Raw genomic sequence first — 18,459 nt, 5'->3', positions numbered from 1 at the left:
ACATCACTTAAATCAGTGCGGGGGAGGTGGAAAGTTGCAACTACAAAAATGTACAGCCTGAAAAGCTGGATATTGAAATGTGACTTGCAAATAACCATAACTGATGTGTTATCCAGGCCCCAGATCAGAAACACACTTAAGCGTTTTCTGGACTCAAAGTGTTATGTCCTACTGACATTATACATGTGGCCTTCTGAAAAAAGGATGATCCAGATTCTTCTTATAGGTTAGTCTCATAGCTTTAATGGTGAAGTCTCAGGATATTTTCCACTAAAAATAAACCCAGGGTAAGGCTGGATGTAGCTAATGCTAACGTAAGGATATATAACTGTACAAAATCATTGCTTACCTTGCAAATCATCAAAGGAAATGATTAAGAAATTAAAATATTAATCCATAATTAGAAAGTAAGTAAAACATTAGACAAGCAATATATCAACAATTCCCAAATGTTCAGGCTATTTTAGATCAGAATGCTGTGAATTTGGAGGGGGTGTATTGCATAGCTAATGTATGAATACAAGAAAAAAATTCTATACTCCCTGAATGTTAAGTGTAAACCAAGTGCTTAAAGTTAAGAAATACTGTAATTAAAGATTTTCTTGAAAGCACAGTTTGGCAGATGATGTGATCACAGGTATTTTAATCCTGTTATTAAGTATGGCCTCTGGGTTTGTTTAGTAACTAATATGGGATTATTAGTTTCATACTAGACTTCCTTCTGTCCTTTTAATTGCTACAGGATCTTGATAATACCCCCAAACTATTACATTTCTGTTCACACTGGCTTTGTAAAGAGGCATTATTAGATCTATCATACAGTTACTGAATGGAACCAGACACTTCTGCATCAAAACTGCACCAGGATGACTATGATCCTGTATTTCAGAGCCTTTCATATTTTATAGTGCTTAAATACCATACAGTTAGTGTCTGTAGTAAAGCATCTAAAAAATAAGATTACCTGCCAGTGGTCAACTGTGAAAGACTTGCCCCGTAATACACGTGAAACCTTTGGCCTAATGCCCAATGAACCCATTTTTAAGGTCAGCCTGCAATATCTGGCAGAAGAAGCCTGAGAAACTCCAGTTCTGCTCCTGTGTCTATGGTTGGACTTGATGATCTTGAGGGTCTCTTGCAAACAAAACGATTCTGTGATTCTATGACTGGAGCTACATTTCCACGGGTTTTTGGAAGTTGCACTTTTAAACCTTAACGAGTTGACTGAAACTGTGTAAGATGAAGTGCCTGTTCTGGCCAAGTTTGGGCAAATATTCGTAACAGCAGCAAAATGCCTCTCCTATCCCTGAAATGATGCCTCTGTCATATTTCAAGCCCCAGAAGCATTAGGAATGTTTCACTTTGCTTTTTCACATGGTCAAAACAACATTTTTCCTTAAGAAACAGAAGAAACAGAGCAGCTTTGGTGAAAGTCTTTCCCCAGAGATGTTAAGGTAAAAAAAAAAAAAAAAAAGACGACAAAAAACCACAAAACTTAACCAAAATTTTAAAAAAGTGAATATGCTTGTGAATTGTGAAGTGCTAATCAAGTCACCTCTGTCCAAGCAGTCACGTCTTCCTCACAGCCTGAATGCAGAATAGTTTAAAGATGGAGATCTGTTCTTCTCTGTGCAGCATTTATAATTTCTAAAGGCACTCAGACAATACGAGTGATTCCTTTTTCAAATCTGGGAAGGAAAGCATGAATGAGATGGCTGCTCAAAACATACAGCTACCTCTGAGTGGATGATTTGTGGCATGGGAAGGCAGGGTGGTACGACAGAACCTGGATGCCCGTCCGTGCGGGGCAAGGGTTGCATTTGGCTGGGGACACCAAGCTCTTGCTCATAGCCAAGTTTGCCGCATTGCGGGAAATTATGAGTTAGGCTCTTCACGCCTGATCTACCACTGCTAGTTCACCCAGTAAAGGAACATCTCCATCCCCAGCTCCCATCTGGCATGGATGGTTTTTCCATCCCTTTGCACAGTCATTGGTAACAGAGTGAGGTGGCTGCATTGCCAGTGGTGCTCTGGGGCCACCAAAGCTGGTGTCTGCAGGTGCGAGGTGACATTTCTCCTGCAGCCTTCCTGCACCCTCCTTGCTTCTGTGGTTGTTGTGGTGACACATTTTTCCCTCTTGCAGCAACAAAGGCTTTGTTTTATCTGAGACTGCATCTTTGCTTTCCCCACTGTTTTCTCTCATTTGAATGTTTACCAAGAAATTACTTTGTGGGCTTAAATTTCTCACGTTAAAACCTCACCATTTATCAGCATTTGAGACATATTTAAATAACTTTCCAGTGCCCTTGTTTAATCCACAGGACTGAATATTCACTGAAGGCAAATTATGAAGCACACTGGCATCAGGATATTTCTATACCTCCTTTTTTTTCCCTTCCTCTTATAGCTTCCAATTCTAACATCCCTGTTAGAAGAAGCAAGTAAGGACAAAATAGTTTGAGCAGTTCTTCCTGGGGAGGTATTTTTAAGCAATGAGGTAACAAGCTTAGGATCTAAGTACACAAGACCTGCAAAAATGGGTATGTTACAATAATCGCAAACCTTACAAATGAGACAGAAGCATAACTTTTTTACGGCTCTTGGCATTGGTTAAATCTACAGAGGAAATTGAAGATTTTTATGATTCTATTAAAATTACTGTTTAAGACATTCGAAGGGATGATAGTGAAACATAAAGGGCAGTGTCTCATATGTTAATATTAACCTGGCAATGTCATTTATACTAAAATTTTACTTGACTTTCAAGCACCATTTGAAAGGTTATTGCATGTGAAGCTGAATTAAACAATACAGCTGAGGTTTGTCCTTTTATAATTTAAAATAAGAACTGCATTTTTCTTTCCTTAAGTCCCCAAAGAAAACAAGTGCCCTGGGATTATGCCTTGCCCTACCTCCCACCAGCAAAATCCCAAGTTTGTTAGGGGGAAGGAAAAACAAAAGCAGGTGAAAAAGGTAAATCCTTACGGCAAGACTCTGATGCCAAAACTGGCTTATGCCAGAGTGGACATTAAAGAGGCTGTTTCACCTTTACACTAGAGTGCCTGAAATTAGATACTCCTCCACTCTCTTTACTTTCTAAGTCTTGTATTTCCCTCCCTGTCTTTATTAATTTCAGGCTGATGAAATCCTTTCCCATGCTGTCCCAACCTTTACCTCTTAAGACTGCTCTAGTTATTTGAAGCACAATGCCTTGTTTAGCCAAGCTAGCCGACTATGTATGTATGAGCTGGATCAAATAACCCTGCTTTAGTCACCTCTTCAACTTTTCCAGGAGTTATATTAAAAAACTAACACCCCACTCCCCAAAGGTTTGTAGTTCAGAGTTTAAACAAGTCTACATAGTTTGGGTAGATAGCTTGGAAATTTTAGTATTTGCATGAAATCATCTTTAAACTGAGTGGGACACCAAGAAATAATAAAAAACCTAATAATAATAAAGAAAATCCTAGTCATCCTCATCCTCAGATGACCCCGGCAAATGCAACCTTTTAATGAAATGAGCTAGTTCAACAGAAATGGTCAGACTTTTCTGAGAATCTCGCTGCTGCGCTCCTGCCAACTCTGCCACTTTGGGCATTAATCTACCAGATTTCCAAGCAGCCGAGAACTGCAGACACACGGTCCCTGTGCACGCAGCGAGGAGCCAGCCCGTGCCTCTGTACAACCGCGACTTCAGACCCGTGAATACGGGCAGGTTTGTCCCTGCTGTCACTAACAGGGGAGGTGGGAACGTGCCAAGCAACCAGAACCTCTGACTCTGGCAGAGAAAATGATGCCTTTGACACAATGCAAAGACGGGACGGAGGTAAACACAGGGATTTATGGTCACTACAGCCAGACTGTTTAATGGAACAGGGAGGAGCTGTCAGGAGGTGTCTTTGTGAAGAATGATTTCTATTAAACAGAGAATGGATTTTCCTAGTTGAGGTGTTCAGCACGAGTGGAGGGAAGATTTGGAAAGAGGAAAGACTTTCCCTGAGGTTTATTTCATTGCTTTGCATATGGCAATATTTTTCAAAGGATGTTTGGGGAGAAAAAGAGGAGCAGGGAAGCCAGCTGGGGAAAGACTGTAAGAATTAGGTAAAATCTTCTTTTCCCCTAATATGTCCCTCATAATTAAAATATTTGGATTTGCTACTGCAAGATTATTCATATTTTTGAAAATAAAGTATAGGTGGATTGTATGTATGAAACTGTCCACTTTCCATCTCAAATAACCATGTTCCCATTGTGTATTTTTATAACTGCAAGTGTGTATAAACTCATCTATCTCTATTCAACACATTTTTTTCATGGTGAACAGCCCTGTCTCCACTCCCACCAAAGTCATGCTTCCTGCGATTCCAGAAGTAAACAAGTTCAGAGGACATGAATGGCAGCAAAAAATGTAAACAGGAATTCTCATGCTAATTGTAGCCGTGCTCTGCTATACTTAGAAGTGGAAGTCAAGTCAGTGTTTGGTGAAGACAATCTTCTGCAACCAAGGAGGAAGCAGCAAAATAATCGACATGTGGGTCGCTCGGACTGCAGAGGAAATCCGAGGTGCTGTTTCACAATACATTGAGTCCACAACAATATCGGTTCAAAAGTTCCCCTCCTGCCTGACCTTGGCCTTTTGGGAAGGGTTAGGAAGAGGAAAGGGTGTTTTAAAACCAAATAGACTAGTAAACTGATTTGTAATTTGGCCTTACAAAAACACGTACTCATACAATTGGGGAAGTGATACAGAGAGGAAACAAGCCTCGGCATGGAAAGGTCTCCGTGATGGAGTAATGTGGTCAGAGTCTGCTGTCAGGGACAGAAAAGTGTTGAGGTACATACCAAGACTACAAAGAGGACATAGCTATTAGCATGCTCTTTGATTCTGGGTATCGTATTTAGCAAGACTCGGTAGACTCAGAGTTCCTGGACAGCCTCATTTCTGGTGGGATAGACTAATTTCTTCATGATGAAAAAGCTCTGGTGTCATCTCTCGTTGCTCCAAGTGACATCATTGTGCAAGAACCATCTGCCGAGTTCAAGTGTTTTATGAGTTGCTCTGGGACTTGTGAAAAGACACAAGGATTTGCATATCAGGAGAAGGTGGCAGCAATAACCATGCAGTTCAAGTTTTATTTATCATGGTTAATGCCAAATTGCACTTTTCCATGCAGGTTTTTATTGTCTTAGTTGTCTGTGTGTTTTTTTTTTTTTTTTTAATGAGACTATTGAACACAACCCAGTGTCCATAGCTACCCTCAGCTACATCTGTAGATGCTTCTCAGGTAAGTATGTATAAGAATAATAACATTCAGCAACACTGACATCTTGTGGCTGATGAGAAATGGCTCAGAATTGCCAGGTTAGCCACAAACATAACTTCATCAGTTGTGTATTCAGCATGTACTAAAATATGGTGGTGCCTAAAAGGATAAGTACTATAAGTCTGGGAACCAGGAGGTTAAAAGGCAAAAAAATACATAAAGGTGCTGGATTATGAGTTGACTGAGCTGTGTTCGTGGATAATCCAGCTGCACGATAATCCTTTTGGGTAATCTTTGTGTGAATGATTCCCTCCAGGGGACGGGGATAGAGTCTGGGATGTTTGACATGACAAACAGAAGCTGTCGCTCCCTGCAGATATCTTGTGTTTTCCTCCTCCTTTGGGAAGCTGGGAGAGAAAATACCTCTGGAATAGCCCTCAGGAGGAATCTTTCTTATTACCTATTGTTGCTGCCAGAAATAAGACCACGAAAGCCAGGCTGTGAGTCTCTGCCTCCCAGCTGGCGAGGATTTTCGGAAAAACGTGTGGTAGGGAAGACTATTTGTATGGAAAGATTTGTAGGAGCATAAACCTGGCTTGCTGGGAAGTTGCAAACTCTTCTGCATGTTTAGACCACTGAGGCTTCAATACAACCTGTTTGAAATGGCCTCACCCTTGAAGAATGGGTAGGATGAGAAAATCTGATTTGGACTCCTATAGATGGTGTCAGGGTCAGATTTTTTGGTCTAAAGATAGATGTTTGTGACTCCGCAGCATGTGATGGTCAGCCTTGGACTTTCCAGTCACTAGCAGCTTCTTGGCTTGCTTCTTTGTTTGCATATGTTTTTGTTGCTAATGAACAACTGTATCCACTTTATCATCTGAACCCCGTGATGAAATGATTACTGAACACAAAATTAAATGCTATGCAACGGTCTTCTGCAAGTATCTAGAGAACTTCCACGCTTCCTTGTGGGTGCTAGGTCTGGGATTGCAAGGTGCAATGACCGTGAGCTCTGCATATAGCCTGTGCTCCTTGAAATCAAAGCAGTTGTCTGATTTGGGGCCCATATTGTGTAAAATCTGTTACGAAACCTGGGGGAAGAACTGTAAAAGGCCACGCATAGCCGGTGGTTGGGATTAAATTGTTAAGGAAAATCTTAAAAATCCAAGACAGACTGAAGCTGGTTCAGGCTTGAGGTCATATTTACTAAATGTCCTGGGAGGTGGGGAATAACATCCTTTTCCTAGTCCCGGAATGAATTTACTTGTGGTTTTTTTTTCCTCCCTGCTCTTGTTTAGAACTGCTTTGAGTAACTTTACATAGTGAAAGTGTGAAAACAAACAATATTAAAAGTGAATGATACTGTGACTTGTAGTCTGCTTGGCTCTACTGCATATTGTGCCTTGGCACCTTTTAATTCAGTGCATTAAGTCACCTTAAACCTCTGACAGGCACAAATGCTGTAGTTTAGTATACGATGTAAAAATACCAATTTAAAATGTTTGATATGATGTTTTGGGTAAAAATGCCCTTTTGTCTGCTCTGTTGACTTCACTTAAGAAAAAAAAAATATTCTTAGTTGAAAGGAGTAATCTGGAGAGAAATCTATTATTCAATAAATTTAAAAGTGGGTATTGTGGAGCTTGCAAGAACCATTCATTCACACTAATGTTTTTCTTGAAAACACATCTTGTTCTATTGTCTGACTACATTAAAATCTATCACACTGAATCACAGATGTTTGTTTCAAAGACTAAAAAGTGCTCAATTCAGCAGAAACTTGCAGCAGTATGCTGAGTTAGCACCTCTCAAAATGCCAACCAACTGGTGTGGATTTTGTTTACTTAGTCTCTGAAATGTATTATACTGACTTCAAGAGTAAAGATCTCTAATCTGTATCCCTCATTTCTTGAGCGCAATTTTCATATATGATTCTTTTTCATTGATCACTAATGAAAATGAAAGTGTAGCATTTGGTGTTATGTAAAGCAACAATTTTTTTTTTCTAAACCAGTAAAGATATTGCTGTTTCAACAGCCCACACTGCAAGCTGGGCCTATAAAATTCATATGTCTTTTTGTGAGCTCAAATAAGGAACAGCACAAGCAAATTATGTTAAGCTTATGACTGCCTCTCTGATATTAGCATTTGAAAAAATGGCATAAAACAGTAAATTAGGAGTGAAGAGAGGGCTTCAGTCCCTTCCTAACTCATTTGCAATGAATCTGAATGGATGCATTGTTTCCAGAACTGTAAGCATGAGAAAACTGGGATTGATGTTGAAAATGGTAATATGCCCTGATTTGATCTTAAACAGTTGCACTGGATTCTGTTGAAACTTGGTGAAACAGCCCAAAATATGGACAAAATACAGTCTTGGTAAGCTGTGGGCATTTGTAATGTCAACTATTCTTCTCCTCATCATTGGGGAAGGTGAAGGAGAGACATCCATGAGGTTTTAATTGATATTAAATTGTCTGCTTAACTATGTGTTGGACACCACGTCAGCAACATTTCTGCCTTGCCCAGCAATCTGACATCATTCACCCCTTGTTGGAGCAACACTGGTGACAGGATTGGATTTCTCTGAGCTTTGACCTCTGCTTATGTGTTCAGCGTACAACTATATGTTCCCCTCTCACGCTGCATTTTTTTTATAACATATGGTCTTTCATCTGTAGGGCTAGAAAGCCAGATGTCCACGGCTCTTTTGGTCAATACCATCAGTTATAGTGCCAACCATAAGCCCTTTAAACAATGCTACAGAAAATTACAGAGAGTTTGTTTTCATATCCATAGTCTAAACCCATTTACCAGACTCATAATGATACTCTAAAACATATCTGTACATTGCCTAGTCATACACAAACTGCTGTATTTCAGTTGTTAAGTAATGGACAAGCAATAAAACAGCTGTTGAAACACTGCACTGGGCATTTCTCTCTCCCAGCTGAATGACAGAATTTGCCAGGTCATTTAATCCATTTCATACTGATTTAAACTAGATAAAAATCAATCATCTTAGCTCATAGATTTAGTAGCTGGAAAGACTATGTCATCTACATTGCAATGCCATACTTTTAACAATTTTCAAATTAAAAAGGAAAAGATCCTTTCCAGTGTCTATAACATAGTAACCCAAAACCTGCTCAACTGTTGCATATGAGACAACTGAAAAGTATAATCCTGAAATGACCAATTTGTAAGCTAAGAGTTCTTGTGGAATAATTAATCAAAATATGGATGCGAATGGTCAGTTGTCCTCAAAAGTGAGTTAAGATAACCTAATCAGTAACTTGATAAGTGGGGAAAAATCCATGCAATATTTAGAGCTGTTATCTTTTTGGGTCTGTTTTTTAATAAACCACCTGCTTTCTACATTTCACAGGCAACCCATGCATTGAGAAATTAAAAACAAAAAAGGAGAGTTTCATTCTCTATCTACAAAGTAAGCCAAACTCACTGTAGATTATATTTACAATGAGATATAAAAGCACTTGTTTCGAAGGCAAGTCGCAAACTTACTTAAACTTCAATTTGCGCAGCAGATCGTAAGAGTGTGATGGGGAAGAGCCAACAACCAGTCTTATTAATGTGACTTTTGAAGACCCAGCCTCTGCAGACCTTCATTAAGCAGGGTTTCCTTTTGGATAGGGGGAATTTTGCCCAATTTGAGCACAGCCATTCCGAACCAGTGTGTGCCCTCACTAAAGGTCGGACCCTGCTGACTGAAAGGGGTTCAAGCATCAGGGAGGTGTGGACTTGTCAGACATTTAAGCTTGAGAGCGCACTCAGGTACCTGGCCTCCTTGTACACGGTCAGCAGAAGTCATGTTCGGGTGCTTCAGTTCCCTTTACAGTGGGAATTCATGGGGATTTGGGTGTCCCAGGGTGACCTCAGCAGCAACCAACAAGGTAACCAAGAACTGAGAACAAATGCTGAGACAGAGGTTGCACCGTGGATCCCACCTCCCAGGTGCCTTCGGGCTGCAGTGAGGTACCTACATCCATCCTCCAGGACCTGAACATACGTATGCTGCCCAAAAGTTCTGGATATTTCAGTTCTTTTGCGGTTGAAACCTGCTCTGTGTGTGTGCCTGTCTCAAGAACAACCTCAGTACTTCTGAAGATAAATTTGCTTCCAATGATCAGAGTGGGAAGACTTAGCTTTAAAACTCATTCACTCAGAAGCTGAAGTTTATTTTTTATAATATTATAAAATAGCTTGAGGTCAGAAGACACTTGCCTGGGAAGTGAGACACCCAAGTTCAATTCCTTCTTCATCCTCTGGGGTTCAATGACCTCCCACTTATTTCCTCTAAGAACAAATAACAGAGACAATCTTGGCTGATCTGAGAGATGGGATCATCACACCTCCTCCTTTTCACTTTTCCTCTTCCCCTGTCCTGCTGAAGTTGTGCCATTATGAGAAAGACACCTAGTAATAAAAGGAAGATCTCAAAATCCATGGCTTTTTATCGCACTGATCAGGGCTTACATCCGAGAGAGGTTTCCTCTGCTGTGCCCTATTAGCCATGTCCCATAATAAGTATCTGGTTTTCAAGAGAAATTTATAATTTTTGTCAAAGAATGAGATCTGCAGGAGAAACTCACAGAATAACAGTTTTACCAGTCGTGCTTTTCCCCTACATTGTCTAGCTTTTTACCCAAAGACCCATACAAGTGACCACATACCACTATGCTGAAGATTTTTTTTCTACTAGTGTGTTTCATACCTGTTTTCTGGTTTGATTTTTTTTCCAAAACAACTAGAATTAAGATTCTGAACGCTTGAATATTAAAACAATTTCACAAGTTAGTAAAATATGCTCAAGACTTGTGTTTCGAGTGCAATCCTGTAGAACTGATGAAACAGGAGCTTTCAGGGAACAGATGGGCATGAGTTTCCAAGTCAAATATCAGGGCTTGGTGTGCTTTTTCCTACTTAATTTGACACTTCTCCTCAATGTGGACTTCATAAAGCCTGTATTGCCTCCTGCATGCTTCACGAAGTCCACATCAGGGCACCACTCCAGAACAATGCCACACTTTGTAAAGTGCAAATTGGCTATGCAAACTTTATTAAGTATAAGAAGCTGCTATTAATGTCTAATCACTCCCCGACAGATTTGCCAGACTGCTGCTAAAAGGCATTGCTTTTCATCATGTCCAGCAGCTTAAGATACTTTTTACTTTCCAATTCCAGCATTGCAAAGTTTCCTGAGCCAAATTAAACTAGGAAAATGTCAATGAGGTGAGAATAATCTGTTGTTCAACTCCCTTGGTGCAAATATTCAAACACATGGCTTGGTTTACTATAAACTGCGCAGAGAAGTCCCATCATGGTGACAAGATTATATCTATGTAGAAGTTAACAGATTTGGTGAGTTGAACCAGGAGCTGGGAATTTTTCAAAACATACAGCTTTGTATTGAGGATGGTAACGCCCCTTTAAAGATCAGCTTCTGGCACTACATTCACAAGAGAACGTAAATCACATCAAAGTTTCTACTCTCAGCACCTTGAAGACCCATTTTGTTGTTGATGGATACGTCTGTAATACCTAATTTCATACTAAAAATTTCACAGACCTCCAGACATTCACTTGTAGACGTGCACAGAACCACCTTAGACTAGAAAGAGAGCCATGCAGTGAACAGAACTTAGCTTACTTAAACAGGGGCCTCCTCCATCTTATCTGGGTATGGAGTAAAAGTGAAAAATGACACAATTCCTCCAAGATAATTTTGTACTAAGCTCAGCGTGGCAGCTGCATCTGGAGAGTACCACCACATGTGGTTCTGAAGGCAAGTTAAGGGATTGGCTTCTTTGCAGGTTGCAAGCTTCTTATGGTTGCAAGCTCTGTCTTGAGTTCCTTGGGATTTTTCAGACTTGGAAATTTATCTAAATGTTTGAAAATACCCAGATTTTTTTTAAGTCCTAGGAAGAACTGTGAGTGTTCCATATCTCAGCATAGGTCCCTTTGAGGCTCCACATAGTCTGCTAATGAAATTCTATTTTATATTTTTTGTCTGAATGTTATTATTTGTAAGACTGGATAATATATGGTGGCATTTTGTGGTTAGTGGCAGAGAAAATTTTCATTTTTTGAATATCTGTCAACTCTCTTTAATTTTGGTTTTCCATCCTACAGGACCATCTTATTGCTATGGCTGCCTGGAGATGTTCCTTTCAAGTTGGCAGAGATGAGCAGCATCTAAAGCCATTGCCTGCTACCTGCTGCTTTTCTGTTCTTACAGTAAGTCTTAATTTCCATTTCCTCTGTCCTGCTATTGAGGACTTGGTGTATTCTTAGGACTTTATCTATGGGTAGGGTCACCACATATTTACAGCAGCATTTCTGATGCACAACTATGGTATTCATAATCAGCTCTGATTACAAATATCCTGAAAGGAAAGGAAAACTTACAAGTAAAACATTAAAAGATTTTGAAAGCATCCTCTTACTCTGAAGTGGGATGTGGAGTAGGTTGTAGTTTTGGGATCCCCAGTTAGAGAAAGGCATGGACATACCAGAGTGAGTGGAGAGTCCAGGATGGTCAAGGGTCTGGAGAACATGTAGTATGAGCACAAACAGACGGCAAATGAGAGATCTTATTGCTGTGTCCATCACCTTATTGAGAGTATAGAGAGGACAAAGCCAGACTCTTCTTGGAGAACTGTGGCAACGGACACAAGCTGAAACAGGAGAAGTTCTGATTAGATAAAAGAAGAAAGGTTTTAATCTTGAGGTTGATCACGCAGGAGCAGGGACCTAGAGAGGTTCTGCAAACTCCCTCTCGGGAGATACATAAAACCCAATGAGTCCCTGTGTAGGCTGATCTAGCTGGACCTGCTCTGAAATGTTTTTTTGGGCTAAATGATGTCCAGAGCACCTTCCAACCCAAAGTTCTGTGATTGTATAAGAAAAAATCATTATTAATTTGGTATTTACCAAGTACAGAGTTACACAGAGTACTATACAAATACAGAGAAAGGTGTTGTCCAGCCTGAAGAGTTTACAGTTCAAGTAAAGCAAAGCCTTGTGTGATGAAGGGACTGGAGGTTCACTGAGGTAAAGTGATTTGCTGAGGTTCTAATGCAGTTCAGTGATGGAAAAAGAAAAAGAATTATTTCAGCCTCATTCTTTCCACTGCCTCAGTTCAGACCATGGTGTATGCAGAAAGAATTGTGAGGTTACACAGGATGGAAGGATTGCCAAAGTAGGATTCATATTATTATTTTTTTTTCTTTTATTTTTTTTTTCACTTACAAAAGCTATTTCTGCCTATGACATTTTGTAGCAGTTAAGGAAAAAGTGTAATTCGCAGCAGTGTAATATCCAGACAGACACCCTATCACTGTTGCACAAGCCTTTTCTGCTGAAGATGCAAAATCATTATTTCTGTTTCTGCAATTCCTGTGATTACTCCAGACCAGTTCCAGGCAATGGGCTCCCAGACAGTTAGATCTGAAATCCCTAAATGGGTATATTTAGGCAGTTCCAGTACTACAAGATGTGAGAATAAGTTTGTTTGCAAAATTTTTGAACAAAATAAGTGTATCTGTATTCTCTCTCAATGGGCCTCAAGTTAAAAACATAGTGCAAATATTGAATAACTAATTTCCAAGGAGATTCACAGTGGCTTGCAAAAGAAGACAAATAAAAAATGACCCCTTTACACATATGATGCATTTGTATCCACTCTCCATTTTAATAATTAGAAATATGGTTTCACTGATACACTTTAAAAAAACATTCTGGGGATTCATGAATTTAAAATAAAAAAAAATAAACTAGACGTGAATAATTCATACTTAAATAGCTCTGGGCCAAGGTATTGCTTCAGTATTTCCAAGTATGCAGGTTTTATTATTCTCTAAAAGCATGAATAAAAACAAGGTTGTTTTATCACACTTTGACTAATCAATGATATGCCCGAAGCACAGTTGGCAGTAAATGATCCGTTTTAGTTTAAAACATTTTAAAAATCAATGTGTATTGTAAGGGAGTAATAAAATTCTTCAAATTAAAGGTTTTTGAGCCATAAAACCAAGTAATATATTTAAGGCTTTTTAAAGGCAGTAATGTTTCCAGGTAAACAGGAGATGGACCAACCAGTTCCCTCTGAATTACTGTTCATCAGGTTTTCACACTCTATTAAGGTAACCTTCATGAAATATTTCTACATTACACTTCATGATGTAATGTGAATGCATTACAATTAATTTGCCAATAAACTGCAGGGAAAATATGGAATATGCTACCCCCAAAAGCTTATGAGCACTGTTTAGCTTGGGTCACATTCACAAGGGTTTCCAATGTAAAGTTTGCAGGCAAAACTGACTCCTGTGACCACAATGCTGTATTCAGGAGTGAGCTCCTTGCCCAGGGAGGGAAGTGATGTTGTCTGTGGGTCTCTGCAATGGGTTCAGGGCTTTTAGTTCGCTCAGTGAATGAACTGAGAAACCAATGAGCCAGTGCTGACTTTGTAGGGTAAAGATAACTTCAAAACACCAACTTCTTGGCCACACAGCTTTCAGCAATGCATATTGTGCTGCCAGCCCACCACTGAGCCCTCTTCCCTGCCTAAAGCATGGCTTATTCATTGGAGAAAGTCCAGACCTGGCTCTTGGCCATATGGGTAAGTTTTAGGCAATGTGAGCTCACCCAATGCCATCTGCGAAGGCAGGTGTGAAATAAGATTTACAGCGCAGTGCCCTTTAGGACAGGGATTTTTGCCTTGTCAAATTTTTATCCAAATGCTTAAGGTTGTTTCTAATCACTGCCACATACCTTTGATGCTGAGTGTCTAACAGGACAGCCAGGGAATCACCCAGGAACACAGAGGAGAGAGGTTATGAAGCGTTCTGATTCTTTACTTCCAACTCTCATTCACATTGCTGGCAGCTTTGCTGTCTGCATGTCTGGAGAACGTCTCACCATAGTTTTTACTTTAAAGGCAATAGATTTTCCATATTCACTCACGTCAGACATGCTGTAGTGAGGTCTGGAGAAAATCCACCAAAGGCGAGACTCTGTGTCCAGTATTCATGCTCATTGCCTTTGGTTATAGTCAATGAGAGTGAATGGAAATACTGACAATGGGATGTATTTGGTAGTGGAAAAACTGGCATGTGACATCTCATAATCGTCATAATTATGATTTCCTTTTTAAAACTTACATAAAATATATGAGCTAAGCATGTCAAGAGCTGAGTTCTTCTCAAAAGCTGAGTTCTATTCCTCAGCATTTTACACAAACTAACTGAAAAAAAAAAACCAAAACAGCTCAGCAAGAAATCTTTCTCACTAAACAGGACCAGAACTGGACTTATCCAAATATCAGGAGGCAACATTCTGTTTTGTACAACTGCTATACATTGGTGGAAATGAAAGCAGAGAGCACCTCAGAACCAGGACTATTTTCACAAGATTTCTGATTTACTTAGAGACCCAAGAGGTCTGCATCACCAGAATGAAATGGAAGCCTCTTTTTCCTGCAGTGCTTTTTCTACTCTACTCTTTCTTCCTACAGCAATGACCAATTTCCACAGCATTGAGGTCGGGCAATCAAACTGTCACAATCTCCCATTTGTATGGAGATTGTGAAGACATGGCAAAGCTTTTGGGTAGCTGGCTGCCTCTCTGTCTTTGAGATCCAGCTTTGACATCCTCAAAGCCTAGATTTAGTCAGGGCTAAAGAGTTCTGGGGTGAGCTCACCCAACCAGAGCATGCTGACCTCATAGCTCTCTGAGGGTGCTATAATTTCCCAGTTTCCCTGGAAATCTGGGTTATACTCTTTGCCCAAGGTCCCACAGGAGACGGTGGTAGAATAGGCAGCTGGAACTTGAAGGAAATTAGATTATGCTGCCTCAGGCAGAACAAAGGTCTGGAAGCTGAGAAAGGCTAAAATTTGAGTGATGAGGTGACGGATGCCAAGAGTTACCCAGGCTACTGTTTTCTAGGATGGATTTGTCTGTACCATCTGTCATTTCACCAAAAGGTCTAAGAAGATAGAGGACCAAATTTTACTGTGTTTCTACAGTTCTTTCCTTCTGCTGAAGCCAGGAAGAGAATATAAGATGTGTTTCATGTAACATTTGAACAGGTAATGGGCCATGGAGTGAGGATCCGAGCTTTTAGTCAGGTCAGTGGGAAATGTCAAGGAAGCAGCTGGTGTGTGTATCCTAGTCAGTCTCACCCCAGTTTCTCTCCAGGGTTTGCCTCCTATTGCCTCCCCAACCTTAGCAGAACACTTTCTGATTTTCATATCGACAGTCCTTTCATCGAGAGGATGTTGTGCGTTGTGAGATCTGTTTTATTTTGGATGATAATAAGTTTTAGATGAGGTTCTTAGGGACATGGTTTAGTGCTAGAGTTAGGTTAGGTTATGGTTGGACTTGATGATCCTGAGGGTCTCTTCCAACCAAAATCATTCTATGATTCTAAGTTTAAAAATAAAGAATGCTGTGTGATCAGAGGAGAGAGCTGATGCTCTTCTCCATTCTCTTCTTCCTCTGGCTGAAAAATCTTGGCGCTATCTTGAAGGAACATTATTATGTTTCCAGTGGAAGGAAATAATTCCAGTCATTCTCAAGTAATCCCTCTATCCACTACTGCATTAATACTACAGGTCCTTAAAAAGAGACCCATCTAGCTTTTTTTTTTTTTCTGGCTAAAATGTGATTACTGAATAAAGAAGCAGGAAATAAGGGATTTTTTGTTTCTTTGAATTTCAAGAGAGACTATCATCTCCTCACACCAACTGCCAGAAATCCTGAGAAAAATTTCATATTAATAAATAACATTTACTTTTATTGAAAATTTTGCAGAAATATTTGGCAGTAAAGACAGACCAGTTGCAGATTCTTTACAGTAAGAAGTTTAAAATGGAAAATCCGACACATTCTTCAGCTATAATAACACAAATGGGATCACTATAATTTTCAGTTCTGATTACAGGTTATAAAAATCACTGCCAAATACCCATATATTCACAAGCCTGCAGAAAACAATCTGCAAAATGAAAAATGGACAACTGCTAAAGGAAAGTACAGGCAGCTGTAAATGTAGGAGATATAATGATAAAGCCAAACCTAAAATCAAGATACTGTTGATAACTACTCAGAGAAATTTCACTCATACCCTATCAAATTGAATTTAATTACTGACAATTGCCATTATCTAAGAATATAGTGATTTATTTGTACACATTTTAAGACAAAAAGCTTTTCTAAGATGGGATTAATTCTGAGAACATATATAAGGTACTAAACAGGAAAGAAATTATAAGGGGTTTATATCCAAACTGAATAATATAAACCATGGAAATTCAGACTCAAGGTTACATCAAGGAGACGGAACCAAGATCTTAAAACTGTATGTGGAAATATTCATTAGTTTTGGTCGCATGAAATGTAGTAATTGTCTCACTGGAAAAGAACTGTTTTGTTGATAGTGAGGTCAGAATACTAGGATTGAACACACAGAGAAAAAGGGAAACTGAGAAGAGTTGATTCAGCACAAATGTGCTACCACTTTTAGAGATAATATGAGCGTACCTACAGCTTCATACTGAAGTAGGTGAGACTGTAAGATGGATGAACAAATGGACCTCTTCCCACTAGATTTCACATTCCTTAGTAACTGTGTGTAGTTTCAGTTTGCAAGAGGTTTGTTGAGACAAAAAAAATAAAAGCATGGAGCTATTAAAAGATGAAGACCTGACCTCTTTGTGGGCAGAACAGCACAATGCACCACTAACACAAATCTCTGGTTGAGACAACCTCCCAAATGTAATAAGACACATAACAAAACGTAAGGACCAGAAATTTTTCCAGTATAAATTAACAGAAATTAAGAGTTTGAAATGCAGTAGGTATATTATTTTGAGCAAAACTCTTTCTGGATTGCAACTGTCCATGTCATGGTCTTAACTGAGTTTCCTCAAGATTGACACATTTGCATTTCTTATTCTTCTTCTGTCAGTCTGTAATTTCATTTCAGTTTGTGATGGCTTGGCAATGAACATCCTTAAAAAGTGATAGCTGCAGGAATATGGGCATAGAAATGTGACTCATATCTTTAGGACACTGTAACTTCTCTGCTTAAGAAACTAAGCAGTTCAGGAGCCAACAGCTAAGGAACTATGGAGCTAAACCATTGTCTATGCATTGGTGGGCTTCCGAATTAGAATAAAAAATAGAAAATACAAACTTGGAAATAGTATGAGGACCATATGAGGTATGGTCAGGTGTTTCTCCCTACGTGATAGCTGTGTTGAGCTTTGTATAACTGAATTGAAATTAAGGTTGCCGTGGGCTAATTCTCCATGCATAGGTCCTGCACAGTGTTCTTTCACTTGATATGAATTCCCCTTCCTGCACCTCCTCCCACCCTAAAAGCCCACTTCCAAAACTTCCATTTCTCCTTTCTGCATGATTGTTTGTAGACACACTATACAATAAAACTCATAAGCATGATACAGGGTGTTTCAAAAAAATGGATCCAATCTGTAATTGCTGTGCTGTGCAAATTGGGTTAATCTTTTTGAAAGATCGTGCATGTGTTTGAATAGGTGTAATTATTACAGAGCTGTAAGCCTTGGTAGAGCTCTTCAGCCTAAAGTTTTACAAGTTTCCAAACACCCAAGTTAACCTCAAAATTTAGTGCCTGATGGGTAAAAGTAATCTCACTATTTTACAGGGTAAAATAGAAGTACCAAGAAAAGCAACCTCATGGTTCCGAATTTGGGCACTTGAAAGGCTATACTGGCATCTAACGAGGCATGCTCACTTTTTTTTGGAAGCAGAATCAGTCCCGTGGCTCCAGCACACTTCATTAAAAAGGTCTTCGGATTTTCATTGGAAGGTGAGGATGCCTGCCAGCTGCTACCATAAAAGCATCTTATTTATTTTACTAAATGTGGACGTTGCTGTTTAATATTGGATCTTCAAATAGTCTTGAAGGGAATTGCCCAAGGTCATGCGATGCCTTTGGGAAAGACCTCAAGCATTTTGACTCACTTCTTCACTCTGTAATGCAGTGAGCTAAGCTAATTGCTTCTGTTTTGGAGCCAGAAGGTCATGCATAGAAAAATTTCCTCCAGAGCAAAGCCACCGAAAAATGAAGTGTGCATGCAGACTTGGAGACCAGCCTTTTTGGTTTTTACTGTCCAGCTTTGAGGCT

At 39.5% G+C, this 18,459-nt stretch overlaps 1 long non-coding RNA gene across 8 annotated transcripts in view; it reads left to right on the top strand.

Annotated features, from left to right (window-relative positions):
- The window catches only part of LOC110364291 (uncharacterized), an 84,782-nt gene that overhangs the window by 51,414 nt on the left and 14,909 nt on the right, over positions 1–18,459 (top strand). For all 8 annotated transcript variants that reach the window (XR_010472043.1, XR_010472039.1, XR_010472040.1 and 5 more), the window contains 2 exons: positions 11,421–11,525; positions 17,977–18,141. This is a non-coding gene — a long non-coding RNA (uncharacterized LOC110364291). The remainder of the gene's footprint in view (positions 1–11,420; positions 11,526–17,976; positions 18,142–18,459) is intronic.

This window comes from Columba livia, chromosome 4, assembly GCF_036013475.1.
Source record: "Columba livia isolate bColLiv1 breed racing homer chromosome 4, bColLiv1.pat.W.v2, whole genome shotgun sequence".
Taxonomy (NCBI): Eukaryota; Metazoa; Chordata; class Aves; order Columbiformes; family Columbidae; genus Columba; species Columba livia.
The sequence above is the reverse complement of the archived record's forward strand: the minus strand, read 5'-3'. Positions and strand labels throughout refer to the sequence as shown.